The sequence below is a fragment of the Ambystoma mexicanum genome, chromosome 5q (genome assembly GCF_040938575.1).
Source record: "Ambystoma mexicanum isolate Mex_15411 chromosome 5q, UKY_AmexF1_1, whole genome shotgun sequence".
NCBI classification, from domain to species: Eukaryota; Metazoa; Chordata; class Amphibia; order Caudata; family Ambystomatidae; genus Ambystoma; species Ambystoma mexicanum.
This window is the reverse complement of record NC_090933.1, coordinates 1,007,873,442-1,007,888,710: the sequence shown is the minus strand read 5'-3', so window position 1 is coordinate 1,007,888,710 and position 15,269 is coordinate 1,007,873,442.

The window sequence follows — 15,269 nt, the reverse complement described above, 5'->3', positions numbered from 1 at the left end:
TACGCGTGATTTACACCACCTTATCGATCATCCCAAGAATGCATCACAACGGTATAATAATCTTTCTAAAGCAGAATCACTAGCCCTAAACACACTGATGCAGGATTCTAGCATAGTTATTAAGGAAGCTGATAAAGGCGGTAATATAGTCATTCTAAATAGAGACGATTATATTAAGATGGCCAATGATCACCTTGCCACCCCAGGTTGTTATCTGCCTGGGAATCCCATTGTGCAAATAGTTACAAATCTATCAAACCTTATCCAAAACTGGCACTCACGTGGTCTAATCACTGATGATGAAAAACAATTCTTGCAACGTACTGCTCCTGTTATGCCGACTATGTACTTTCTACCTAAGATTCATAAAGAATATGTAAGATTACCACAAGTTAGACCAATTTTAAGTGGTCTGCGATGGGCCACAGAAGGGCTCTCACAATATATCGCAGAATCACTAGCCCTAAACACACTGATGCAGGATTCGAGCATAGTTATTAAGGAAGCTGATAAAGGCGGTAATATAGTCATTCTAAATAGAGACGATTATATTAAGATGGCCAATGATCACCTTGCCACCCCAGGTTGTTATCTGCCTGGGAATCCCATTGTGCAAATAGTTACAAATCTATCAAACCTTATCCAAAACTGGCACTCACGTGGTCTAATCACTGATGACGAAAAACAATTCTTGCAACGTACTGCTCCTGTTATGCCAACTATGTACTTTCTACCTAAGATTCATAAAGAATATGTAAGATTACCACAAGTTAGACCAATTTTAAGTGGTCTGCGATGGGCCACAGAAGGGCTCTCACAATATATCGATACCGCCATTAAAAGTTTGGTTACCACACTCCCTGTCTATTTGCGAGACACCACTCACACTTTACAGATTTTATCTTCTATCAAATGGTCTGAAAATGTCCTGCTACCAACCTATGATGTCAAATCATTATATACGGCAATCCAACATAAGTTAGCACTTGACACTATTGATTTTTCTTTTAGGAATCATTCAGACTCTTATGCAGATCACATTTCCATGATTAAGGATTTTCTGGCTTTTACGTTACAACATTACCAGTTTCTATTCAATGGACATTATTATGTGCAAACTAGAGGGGTGGCTATGGGGGCTAAGTATGCTCCTTCATTAGCAAACCTACTCATGGGATATTTTGAATACCATTACATTTATAACCCACATACATTTCAAGATCATATCATAATATGGAAGAGATACATTGACGATGTTTTATTGATTTGGAATGGCTCTATAGACACTCTTCGGGAGTTCACAGATTATTTGAATCAAAACACCTTTGGTATTGAATTTGTAGGACATGTAAGCACAAATAGAATAGAATTTTTGGATCTTGTAATCAGCATTTCAAATCGTTAGATACACACACACACATTCAGAAAACCCACAGCTGTTAACTCTATCTTACACACCACAAGTTGTCACAAAACATCAGTTGTGAAGAATATACCATTTGGCGAATTCTACCGAGCTTGCCGGAACTGCAGTGATATGTCAGACTTTACTGATGAAGTGGTACAGATTCAAGAGAGGTTCAAAAAAAGAGGTTATTCCAAACAGATTATTCAAGATGGTATACAACGAGCAAGCAATATATCATGAGCGGAAATGTTGTCTGAACATGAGAGGAAAAAGCCTACTGGCTTTTCGGATGTATGCATCATCACAAAGTTTGTGCAAAATTCAGACATGTTATACAGATTACTGGCTAAACATTGGCATTTACTTCAACTTGATATTGTGCCCTATATAACGGATACACCTAAGTTCATCTTCACACGCAACCACACACTCAAAGAGCATTTGTGCCCATCTTTCCTAGCTCCCCAAACTAATGTTGTAGATTTTATATCTTGGTTACCGCCTAAGCCAAATGGTTTCTTTAAATGTGGCACATGTAATTTTTGGAAGTGTGTTATTCAATCTGATACTTTCACATGTCATAATGGTTTAACAATCAAAATATGTGATTTCATCAACTGTAAAACGAAATTTGTGGTGTATGCGATTCTTTGCATTTGTGGCAGAGTCTACGTTGGCTCTACCATTAGGGAATTACGAATTCGCATTAGGGAACACCTTGCCAGTCTGACAAAATTTGATTCCAAATTACCTCTTTCAATATACTGCCAGGAATCCCATCAAATGGAAAGTGTCAGTGACATAAGGTTCATTGGTCTCATGCATGCAAGATCTCACCCCAGAGGGGGGGACCGCCTTATACTGCTACGACAACTGGAAGCTCAAACTATTTGTAAGTTATGATGTACTACTTTGGGACTGAACAGTGATACAGAATTACATGTCTTTCTGTAGATGGCAGGAGAATGTGGTACCCTCTACCGGACGTACTTTATTCACAGGTGTCACTGCTGGAGTCAGGGTGACCGGCAGAGCGCCGGTGCTGCTTCCTTGGGCCAAATAGAGTAGTGTCAACAAGATACTCCTTCTCTTTATGTAATCCTTTTTGGATTATATGTGTATATTAGGTAGCACCAGGCCAATTAGTCCTGAATAATGTTTATCTCCGTATCTATCGGCAAGTATGATAATTTTGCGCCAAGGTTACTCAGCCGGGTATTTGTTATTATGGTTATACGGAAACTGGGATGGTAACGCATTGGAAAGTGCTCTGCATGACATTTGAGTACAAAGGTTATTCAACCAGGTATCTGTCATTATGGCTATACCGAGACTGGGACTGTAACCCAATGGAAAGTGCTCCATCGTTTGGAGAGAATAAAAGCTAATGTCAATTTCAATTTTCTCCCTTGCTGCTTGATAGTGGAGTTTTCTTTCTCATCAATTTTGATATAAAAATGAGGGAGTTTCTAGATTATCAGAGCATATTTATTCTTTAATACTAGGTGACTATTTACAGTCATTGCCTAATGATCTCATGCCCATTCCAATCCTACCGTGTACCATTAGAATAATCATGCGTGATTCGTGACTCGTACATCAGATTAACAGTATTAGTTTTTATGGATTGTGTTTCCATTTACTTTGAATATTGGCACGAGATCTATTTGGGATACATTATCATGAGACATGTGCTGTTGAGTTGTGCGTCTCCGAACGGGATGTATTTACTTACCATTGGACAACCTTTGTGCGTCATTGGTGATTTACATTGCGGATTAACGTTGTCTGCTCTCCACTAGGGTGGTTCTATTTACTTTTTGTATTTGCACGTGACCAAATCGGGTCACGTGATCACGAGACATGTGATTTGGGGGTGCTTTTTTCTAACTTTTATTTTGGACGCAGGATCGACTGCGTTTGGATTTGTGGCTTTGGATACGTACGAGCAGATGGCAGTTTATTGAGGCAAGCTATTTTACCATGCTTTCAGTGTTTTACAAGCAGATTCTAAGTTAATTTAACTTTGCTGATATTTCAAATATATATGGCTCTTTTTCACTAGGTCTTGCCAATGAGGGCATGCTGTGTTCTGGAATTTGTAATATTGACCTGGACAGTTCTAGTTACTAATCAGTGAAGGTAACGGTGCAATTTTTAAAAAAAATTTTTTTTTTCAAAAAAAGGGACTTCACCTCACACAGAGTCTTTATGTTAAGTGCTACAATGGAGTAATTTATTATATTATCTTGCCAGGTACTCCTCCTGGGAACATAGGATGTCAGTGTTATGAACATTGATTCTTTCGCTTGTATCCAGATGCGGACACTTATCAGTGTGACTTTCGATTCGGTAATTATTTCGCTGATACTTCGTGACATTGCATGATCACGAGGGGGTTCAGGTATTTCATTTCACACAGCGGTTTGTTATAACCACAACACCCATTCACCTAGATTTTGACCTCACATAAATGGGTGCATATTTGGCCCAGTGGTTGTGGTGACAGGTGCTTGAGCTGTTGACACCCGGCTTTTAGCGGTGGCACGTGTGAATGCATGACATGAGTTCCAGTAAATGTTAATATAGTACTTAGATGTTATGTGTACTAGCATACCAGTGGATTGATTTCTGTACATTTAAATTTGAAGAGGTTTCTCTTCTCTTATTTTCATTTATTCTCTTTTCATGTGTTGCTGATGACATATTGGTGTGTTTACTTTGTATGGCATCTGATTGGGTAATGTATACCTCAACTTTTCGTCTGTTGTGTGTTCTCGCCTGTATTGTTGGACCCTGTTATTGAATGATGACACATACTTGCTATAATGTTTTGAATTTTACATATGTGGAGCAGAGCCCTGCCTTGAGAAAGACCTGTGGAGGTCGAAACATGTGTTGGCATGCAACTCTGTGATTGGAATTGAATACAATTAAATAATGTAAAAAACTCATCTCGTCTTGAATGAAAAGGACTGAATATGACTATGACGATCTTTGCTATTGTAGATGTATAACCTGTGTGAGCTGTCAGCGCATCTAATGGTGGAATATTTGCTGTTTTTCTTTAATGTTGAGTGGGTTTGAGGCACCCACTTGTTCCCCCGGGGTGCAGCAGACAGTGTTTTGTGTATGAGGAAGGATTTTTTCTAAATACATAAGCTCAAGCGCTTCCATTAACCTGGCACACCTCAGTTTTACTGTTCCAATTCTAAGAACACATCATGCGTCCTGGGATGTTCATCAATAAACAAAATGGGGGTGTCCTGAGGATGGTATGCCGGTCCGTACTGTTTGCAAGCAAGTTCAAATTGTTATAAGAACACATGAAGTGTCCTGGGATGTTTGTAAATAAACAAAATGGGGGTGTTCTGAGGACACTATGCCTGTACGTATTGATCGCAAGAAAGTTGAAACTGTTCTAAGAATACTCGCAGTGTCCTGAAATGTTTGAAAATAAACTAAATGGGTGTGTCCTGAGGACGGTATGCCTGTCCGTTTTGTTCGCAGGCAAGTTGAAACTGTTCTAATAACACATGCAGTGTCCTGAAATGTTTGTCAATGGACTAAATGGGGGTGTCCTGAGGACGCTGTCCGTATTGTTCGCTGGAAAGATGAAAGTGTTCTTAGAACACATTATGTGTCCTGGGATGTTTGTAAATAAACAAAATGGGGGTGTCCTGAGGACGCTATGCCTGTCCATACTGTTCGTAGGTAAGTTGAAACTGTTATAAGAACACTCATCATGTCCGCAGACATTAAAATTGCCAATATGGCATAGTTAAAATGTTTGACTCTATGGGTGTGATATGCTCCGGTGGTTGTGGCCAGGACATAGAGTCTTGGGAGCATGGCCATATTTGCCAGAACCAGCTTCACCACTGACGTACAGTAATATAGGTTTGTAATTTTGGCAGGTGCATTCTTTGTTTTCATGTTGTACACCATGTGCAATTTCTTTTGTTACTTCTTCAAAAATACTACGTTGCTCATTGTTTAATTTTGTTTGTAGTGTAGTTAAGTCTTCTTTATCTTCATACTGACACATGGTGTTTTCTACTTCTGTCATAGCTAATTCTGCCTCATTTGTTATTAGTGGGTCTCCCAGTGGTTCTTGGCTTCCTGTTACAGAAGGTTGACTACTGTCAGGAGTGTCCTTATCTAGTTGGTCCTGGAGTTCTTCTTTGGGTTGTTGTTCATTGTGCAACATTGTTTTGTACTGTGTAAAGTTTACATCAGTTATAGTGCTTTCATTTGCTTTGAAAGCGTCTTCATAGGAATCATACTTATCTAGTATTTCTTCTTCTTTTCTCCATGGTTTAAAGAGTTGTAGCAGGGACATGTAATATAGTTCTTTATGTTGAGGAGTCTTTAATGACAATTTGATATGATTAATAAAATTTGGTTTGGTGAGTTTTACTAAGCTGCCTTCACAATTTGTCACTCTATATTTACCTTTTTTTCATCAGGTTTTATATTATTTTTGTATGTGAAGTTTTGGACTATGTGGTATAGACACATGGTTTCCAAAGTGGTACTTCTATTTGGGTAGTATGTGTCCAGTAAATTGTTTTTTAAAATGTCTTGGCTTTTGGGATCATGTTTGGCTATTGTTTCTATATCTTTGTATGATTTTAGAACTCTTATTCTAGATTTAGCAGGACCAAGACTTAGCCATACTATATTTTCAGATTTTCCATACAAAGCAGTACCAGTTAAATGATCTGCTGCTTCATAGGAGCCACATTCTCTATGGGAGAGCATTTTTATGCCCAAGCTGTATAATTTCTGAGACAGTGTTTTGTCTGATGACAGGTCATTCCAGAGGTCTTGGAGCTCTGTTTTTTTCTGCTTTGGTTAAGTATGCTCTAATATATCATGCAACTGCAGTGGACTTGTCTGCAATGTACTGCACATTTATGTTTGCATTCCATAAGTGGGCAATGATTGCATTATAATCATTGATATATTTTTCTTCTTCTGTTCTTTTTATGTAATATGTATTTTTAGGTGATAACCTTTAACACTATGTCTAACTGAAGACATGAAGTTGTTCACGTGATCTGTTTTTGTAACCGGTCTAGGGAAACCAAAAGAGGCATTTGGTGTAGTATTTCCCTTTGTTTTTGTATGTGTGACGACAATATTTGCCACATTTGTGTCTTTGAAATTGTAAAATGTGTGCATGAAGATCAGTATTTGTTGCTTCCGATGGAATTTCACAAGTGACATATTTTTCAATAAACTGTAACACAGTGGCATCATTGTCTTGACCAAATTTAGGAGCATCTTTAATCCATAAAAGCATGTGGATATGTGGTGCTCCTCTGGCTTGGTATTCTTTTCTCCCAAAAAAGTGTTGCACTTCTCTGAGGGGAGGAATAGTTTTATTACAAATAAAGTGTAGCGTATGAATGAAGCGATGGTGAAAATATCTTGAAACATTAACAGGATCTAGAGAACAAAGTTCTCCAGGTGTTAGTATATCTATGTTTGTTTTGTTTTTATTTTATATGCGTAGGAAATCATGTAAATCTTCCCATGCATATTCTGCACAACTTAATGTAACAAACCAAGTGGGTGGGCCAAGGTTTCTTATCATACAACGTACATCTCTATGACGTCGAAACCAGTACTCTTTTGTACCACGCATGTTTGCTAATAGATTGTAATATTTGATTGTAAAACCTCATCTTTTTGTTGCACTTTTTGTAATAATTGTGTAGCTGACATATTTTGAAAGTGGGATCCTGATTTTAATGTGTGTGAAACTCCGTAACATAAAGTTGCTAGTTCACTTTCAAAGAGTAGGTGGAATATGTATTCCACATTTTGTCTAAATCTGGGATCTTCAGAATAAATCCGTAACGAGCAGTATTCTGATGCTGTTATTTGAATAGGTCTATCATCGTACCTTCTTCCTTTGCCAGTAGGAAAGAGTAGAGGAAAAGCATGCGCTTCTATACTTTTTTCGATTATGCTGATTGGTGATCCTTTTGTTTGACGCATTTGGTACGTTTCTAGTGCATCTTCTACGGTTTCATTAGAGTTCAATGGATAGATTGTATAATGGTCTAAATAATTGGATAGTGTAGCAGGATCTAGTAGCTCAAATTGACCACTTCTTGTGTCTCTTGAATTATTTCAGTGGTATCCTTCAAGTTTTCTTCAATATTAATTTATTTGTAGTATTCATTATTGTCTTTTAGATATTGCAAGGCTTGTCTAACTTTATGTAAATCTACCAGTTGTTGCCAATTTATTTTGTCTTTTGCAGGTACACCATTTACTAAGATAATTAAAGATTGCTCCATGGGACGTTGCACTCCTAGAGTGTGCACATTTTGTTTTAGGCCTAATGGTAAATACAATACTTTTCCACAAATACCTTTCACTGATTTAGAGGGAGGTAATGTTGCTGTTTTTGGTTGAAGGCGTTTTATTGCTTGAAATGTGTGCACTGTTTGAATTATGATACTCTCATATAAATTGAGTTGTTGTAGGGGTTTTGGTAGTGGAATTAATTCCAAATTATATGTGATAGCACGTGAAGGAGTTTGGTTGTTGTCAAGTTTTGTAGTGCAGTAACTGCAAAGTATTAAGGGGTCAGTTATTTCGTATTTGTTTTCTGCTTTAAGGTAGAGAGCTAATTCAAACCATTTAGAATCTTCATTGTCTTCTATTTTGTATGTTAGGTCTACAGTTTTTGTGTTACTTTCATAAAAAAGTTCTACGGCAACATACACACACATGGTTTGGTACTTCAGCAGATGTACTTTTACATTTCAGTATTTCTTTTTTGTATGTGTCTAGTAGAAGGTTGCCATGCATAGAATTGTTGCTAATTTGCTTTAAAGCTATTTCATTCTGTAAGTGGCGTTCACTTCCAAAATATTTTTTCTGGATATAGTCGATTTCTTCAAGTAGGTATTTTGCTGTACCATGTTATTTAAATTGGCTAGTGCTAAAGCAGGACTTTTAGCATAATACAGTTTATAGACTAGATTTCTTATAGTTGAATGATGTGTTGATATCATTTTGATATAATGGAAGGTGCTTTTGCAAGTAGGTCCTGAAATGCAGGCCAATGAATGTCCTTGTAGTCCTGTGTACTTGCGCACTGGACAGGTATCCATATTTTGCAGTAGTTTAATTTTCATTTTGTCTTTCACATATTGATTTAGGAATTGGCGTAAAGACTTGAAAGATTCTTTGGGAATGTTACACATTGACGTGCATGGCCATTTGTATACTAGACGTTCTGATTCAGTTGAATTGAGAGGTATTTCTAAGTTTTCTGGGTATATTTTTGTAAGCAGTATTTCTTGTTCCATTATGGTATTATTAACTTTTTCATAACCTCATCCACTGCTATGTATGGCAATTGTATTTGTTTGCTTTTGTTTGTATGCTTCTTCATTATAGTATGGTTCTGTGCTCGTAGTGTGACTCCATTCACCTCCACAGATATTTAAGAAGTTATTTCTATTGACATTTCGTTTATTGAGAAGACTTTTTTGTAATTTAGTCATTAGTTTTGTTAGTGGTTTCATTTTGTTTACACTAAAATAAATAATTTTCTTTTGAGAAGGATTGCACTCTCTATCAACGCTTCTAAGATTAATTTCCTACGATAGGTTTTAAGGGTGGTGCCTGATTTCTCTCCTGTTTTTATAAGATTTTGAAGGACTCTGTGATGGAACATTTTTGCTAAAATACTTTTTTTGGTATGCTTACTTTGCACTATATCAAGATGTATAGGAGCAGTTTTATCTGTAGTGGTAGCTGAATTTTTGTTAATTGTTTTCTGGTTCGTTTTACATTTTGATAGAGGAGGCAACGTTTTTGTACTTGAAGCTAGTTTTGTTTTGCTAAATGACTGTATTATCTTTTTTGTTTGAACTTTTTTACAAATTCTGCTAGAGATGGATGCTTATTTTGGACACTTCTATTTTCATTTGCTCTGCTTCTGCGTTGCTTTCTATGCACTTGATTTTTAGTAGGAATTCTTTAGGGTCTGGGGAAAAAAATAAAGAAGGTATGCGTTGGGGTGTTCTGCAATGTATGTGTGCTGTATGCATGAGTGTCTGAGTAAGATGATAAAGATGTATGTGATGGTGTGTGATTGTGCATTGGGCAACTACAACTAGTTGGGATGTGTATTCTTGAATATATGTGCTACTAAACTGAGGTTCAGATGACAGTAGAAAGTAAAGTGGTGTGGAGAAGTACAAATATTAAATCTAATGTTATACAATTACAATTAAAACAGTTGTTTGTTCTATAATATCAAAATTCTAGGGGCAGAGTTGGGTCATTTGTGTGCCGAAAAATAGGAATTTGTGCGCCATTCTGCTTGTAAATCTCTGTTTAAGAAATGAGGATTTGTGGACAGAATGGTACACAATTTCTATTTTTAGGGGCAGAAATAGCATGAATTAACCTTACATTGTGTTTGAGTAATAGTACAAATATTATAGTGGTATTCAACTTACTTTTTTTCTGGAATGAGCAGGTTTCTTCTTAGTTGTTCTTTGTACTTCAAATGCGGCTGCTTCTTTTCAGGAGAATGGTCTTCACTGCAATTGTAAAGGAAACAAATTAGTAATTTTGTTTGTATATAGCACTGTTTTTAATTTAGACATTGATTTTTTTAATTAACATTGACCCTCAGCGCCTTCCGCAAAACCATGAAAACTATCTTATTCACATAAGATGCGTCGCACCAGTTGAATACATATCATATGTTCTTAATGCATAGGCTGTATTGTAATGACTAACTGTACCAACCAAAATATCAGTTCTATGCCTTGTGTAATTCATAATGTACCACTAAATGCGACTATTCCTGTAACTAAGCTCTTGCAAGTAAAAGCGCCTCAATGCCCATGGGCTGCTTGTGCGCTAAATAAATAAATAAATAAATAAAGTTTCATGTTTTTGTACAAGTATTGTTGTTTGATGTATAAACATACTGTGTGCATGCAATTTTGTTAGAGTATGTGAACTCTTTATATTGTACCTTAAATATGTTAGTTCAACATGCTTTGTAAATGTGTGTTTAAAAAGAAATTAAATAGCAGATAGGTTTGGAAGTGACAGTTAATTATAGGAAATGGAAAAAATGACAGTAAGTTCATTTTATAGATTATACAAGCTAAAAGTCAGTTAATCTTTTTATATGAATCTATAAGAATTGTACATGTACTATACAGAAAATATGCATACCTGTAGTTTGTGTTCATGCATATGGATATGCATGCAGCTGCAAGTAGAAATCTTTTAGACTTGTACAGTATTTCTTGTAGAAGGTGCTTTCCAATGATATGACACTTGTACTCAGAGAGATTAACAGCACATTTGAAGTGCTGATCTATGATGATGCAGTTAGAAGTAGAGGTCTTAGATGTGATTGGTGGATGGTCGTGTGACTTCTTAGCTATATCCAATGAGGGAATAGCACAGAAAGTGAAGTGAAAATGGTAGAAGGACTGTCCATGTTACGATATGTCTGCGGACATGGTGGTAATCCGCGGACATCGCGTGTTACATCCGGGGATTTTGGGGTTCGGGAGGCATGCAAATGAGAATGAGCAGACCAAGGGATTGGTCAGTAAAGTTTAGTGGGTGTGTTGTGCCAGGAGAGAGTTTCTCAGATACTCTTTTTGCTGGGAGAAGAACAGATAGCTATGGCTGTGTGTTTCATAAAACAGATTGTTTGGATTTCGTGAGACTCGCGGATACATTGGTTGAAGGTGCATGCAGAAAGCTGTGGAGTAGCTGTAGATCTTGGATTCCCACATGTGGAAGTGCACTTGCATGGAGTACGTGGAATGAAGTGGTTGGACTTGATACCTCTCTGTGCCTCTTTGGAGACAGAGAAACATCCAGACATAATTGTAATTCATTGTGGAGGGAACAGTTTAGGACATGTGTCTGGATGGTCTTTGCAATTTGCAATGAAAGAAGGACTTGGGAAGGTTATGGACATGTTTCCAAATTCTCAAGTAATTTTTTCATGGATTGCGCAGAGACAAATGTGGCTTTGTTCTTCTTCATTTGGTCCACAAATGGAGAAAGCAAGGTGCAATGTCAATAAGGCTGTTTGTGCCTTTCTAAGAGATTTTGGCATGTCCTCTTTTCACAATGAAAATATTATGTTTCGTAGCACATACATTTTTTGCAGAGATGGAGTCCATCTTACTCATGCTGGCAAACAGATTTTTCTGAGAAATGTACAAAATGCATTGCAACCGTTTTTGGAAGTACAGCATCCATTTTGTAGTAGGTGTTGAGCATTTCAAATTTTTCAACCACAAACAAACACCACCAAAAGGCTCTTTTCAGAGCCACCACTTCCTCTCAGACAAAACTGCAATGGATATGATAGGGAAGCACCCCAACATTTTAGATGTTCGCGGACTGTCCACAGGGCCCTGCTTCATTTATTTTCACTTCAATTTTTAAACTGTGATAGGCGGCTATGAAAAGATCCTTTTTTGTATTTGTGTTGTTTTATATTTTTTTGGTTTTTATACACGACACACTAGGAGAGGATAGAAAAGGAGGGTAAGGGGGGACACCAACCACGAGGATAAGAAAGGGTGGGTGGAGAGAGGAAGATGTAGAGTGGGTTTTACTTGGGTAATGAGCATATCTTCGCGTGCTCTGAGACCATAGCCTCAAAAGCACTTTGAAGTCTCTCCCCCTGCAGAGTACTGCATCGCAATACATACACACAACTGTGACCCTCGAAAGGTAAGGGTCATCAGTATTGCGAATGGCCTGTGAGGCAGTTTGAGGAATACGCTGTCCCACAGGAGTGTTCCTTGTGGTGACAGGATAGGAAACGGAGTATGAAGTAGAGGAAGTCAACCTACTATGCTCCTCCCAAGGTACAACCTTACGAATTGTCCCAGTGTGGAATGACTTTTGGTGTCGCTTCATGGTAGTTGTCCCAAAGCTGTATGAACCAGGCCTCCCGTGACTGAGTACCATTTTGCACTCTTTGCAGGTGACTCGGTTCGGACACGCCTTAGGAACATTACCATACATGTTAAATAACCGCCACACCCTAGACTGACGCCGAGTGCTGGTAGTATCCTCACTCCTGTTCCCCTCTTCAGGCCCTTGAGGAGGTTTTGGTGGTGGAGGGGGTGGGGGTGGTGCTGAGGCAGATGTAGCACCAGGTGGCAGTATTGCAGCTATGGATGCCATCAGGTTTCCGATTAAAATATGTAAAGTTGGCTGGAAAATACACTGTGTTCTGTAAGATAGTCAGAAACGCAATGAGAATGAGCTCTAGGGTGTGGCCTTTTATAGGGGTGCTGTGCGCGGTTCGTGGACATGCGCGCTGTCCGCAGACAGATCGAAAACCAAAAAAAGGTTTACAAAGTCCCAAAAAATATGTAGAAACTCAGGATTACTATCTGGGACTTGTGCTATGGTGAGTTATTATTGAAAATTATTGTGGATTGCTTGAAAATGTAGTTTTAAATTGTTCGGGGACACAAACAGTGTTCACAGTCAGAACACACGCTCAGCATGGGTGCGGTCATATGATAGCTTCGCGAACATGTCCGCAAAGGGAGCGGGTGTCCGCAGGACATCAAATGCACAGAAACTGTTTTGCGCATGCACGTTGGTGTTCTACGGACATTGTTCAGGTCCTGAAACTAATTGAAAGTGTGTCACAAGTGAAACGAACAATTACGGACAAGTGTTTGTTCTTAGAACAGTTTTAACTCGCTTGCGAACAATACAGACAGGCATAGATTCCTCATTTTGTTTATTTGTGAACATCCCGGGACACTTGATGTGTTCCGAGAACAGTTTGAACATGCTTACGAACAGCACGAACCGGTCTAGTGTCCTCCGGAGACCCCGATTTTGTTTATTTACGAATATTATAGGACACTGTCTGTCTTCTTAGAACAGTTTCAACTCACCTGCGAACAATACGTATAGGTCTAGCGTCCTCAGGACACCCCCATTTTGTTTAATGACGAACATTTAAGGACACCGTGTGTGTTCTTAGGACAGTTTCAGCTTGCCTCCGAACAATACGGACAGGTATACCATTCTTAGGACACCCCTTGTTTATTGACAAACATTTCAGGACAACGCATGTGGTAATTTGATTGCGGACATTCCGAACACCAGCTCTGTTCTTAGAACAGTTTCAACCTGCATGTGAACATTACGGACAGATATAGTGCCCTTAGGACGCTCCCATTTTCATTTCTTTATGGAAATTCCGGACACCAGCGCTGTCCGCGGACACCTGAACTGCTTTTTAAAAAAAAGACAAGAAATGAACTAGGACATAATATAATAATTTTACTTTATATTATATGAATTTATGATAGAGAAGGTGAGGCAGAAACAAACAAAAACAGGAGAATTGGGGGTTTCAATAGGATTTAGAGGTGAAGAAGGGATGGAAGTCTCATCAAAACGTTTTGGTTCATGGAGAGGGTTTGGGGATAATTGACTGGGATATGGTGAGGGGGACAGGTACACGTGGGGCAATGGTATGTAGTTGTTTGTTTCAAGTGATCTTCCACAAAGTTTTTTAAATTGTTAAAATTTGCCATGAGTAGGTCCATTTTTTCTTCTATGTGCTGAAGAGTCTTTTGCAATACTTCTTTTTCTTTAGTATTTTCAATTTGTGTATGGTGTGTACAAAAACAATGTTTATGTTAAATGTATATAAAATAATATTTATTAATTGGTTTATATTGTAAAGTGTCTACCATTAGGTTCACTATCTTCAGACATTTCCTCACGCCTCTAGCCACTGCAGAGTACTAGACATTTTGGTGAAAAAAAAAACATAATATCACTTTTTTTGTATCTAATACAGAAAGTTTACAAATATATGAGTAAAATGCAGTACAGTTACTAGCTTCTGGTAAGGTGTGTTATTACTGGTCTGTATATCTGCTGTTGCTCTTAGTTGTGGAGTTTCTGTGAGGTAATCATGTTGGAAGACTATCTTTCTTCCCTTGGTTTAACAATGCTTTTTTACTGAATTTCATAGGTTTTTAGTAGCGCAACTTAACCATAATGTCCCTTTAACAAAGTTTTTTTTTTACTAAATATATATATATTCAATGAAACAACTTTGTTAAAGGGACATTATGGTAAAGTTGCACAAATAAAAACCTATGAAATTAAGTAAAAACACATTGTTAAAGGGACGTTATGGTTCCAAGTAAAACCGAAAACCCCCTGAAATTTGCCAGTTATGGTAAGCTAAGCAACCATAACTCGCGCCACCACCGTGCATTGCTAAGACTAACACCCAGGACATCAAAGATGACATCACAAATGTCATTGATGACATCACTGATGACATCACATGTCTGGCTCCCCCTTTTTTCCTTTATTGCAATATCTTGGCCACATGGTTTCCTTCAGTAACAGTCAGGAATTAAAAATTGAAAAGGTACTCTATTTGTAGACTTATCCTTCAAGTATGTTCTTACAGTAATTCCCTTAGGGTCCAGTCAAATCATGTGATACATATGCATAGGGTAAGTGGCACCTTTGAAATAGAGTTTTTATTAGTGCAATTTAACCATAACGTCCCTTTAACACATTTTTTAAATTGAATTTCATAGGTTTTTATTAGTGCAACGTAACCATAACATCCTTTTCAATAGATGAAGACCACTAGCATCCTAGGTCCTCAAAGTGGGAACCCCGGGTGGTAAAAAAAGCTTTGTCTTCCCAAAGCGGTAAGCCTGCGGCGTCCAGGTGTAGGAAGGAGAATCTTTGACCAAGATGGCCACCATAGAAAGGGAAGGCGGGGTGTATAAAGAGAACACAACAGGGCATCAGCGGGGGGTGTGGGGAA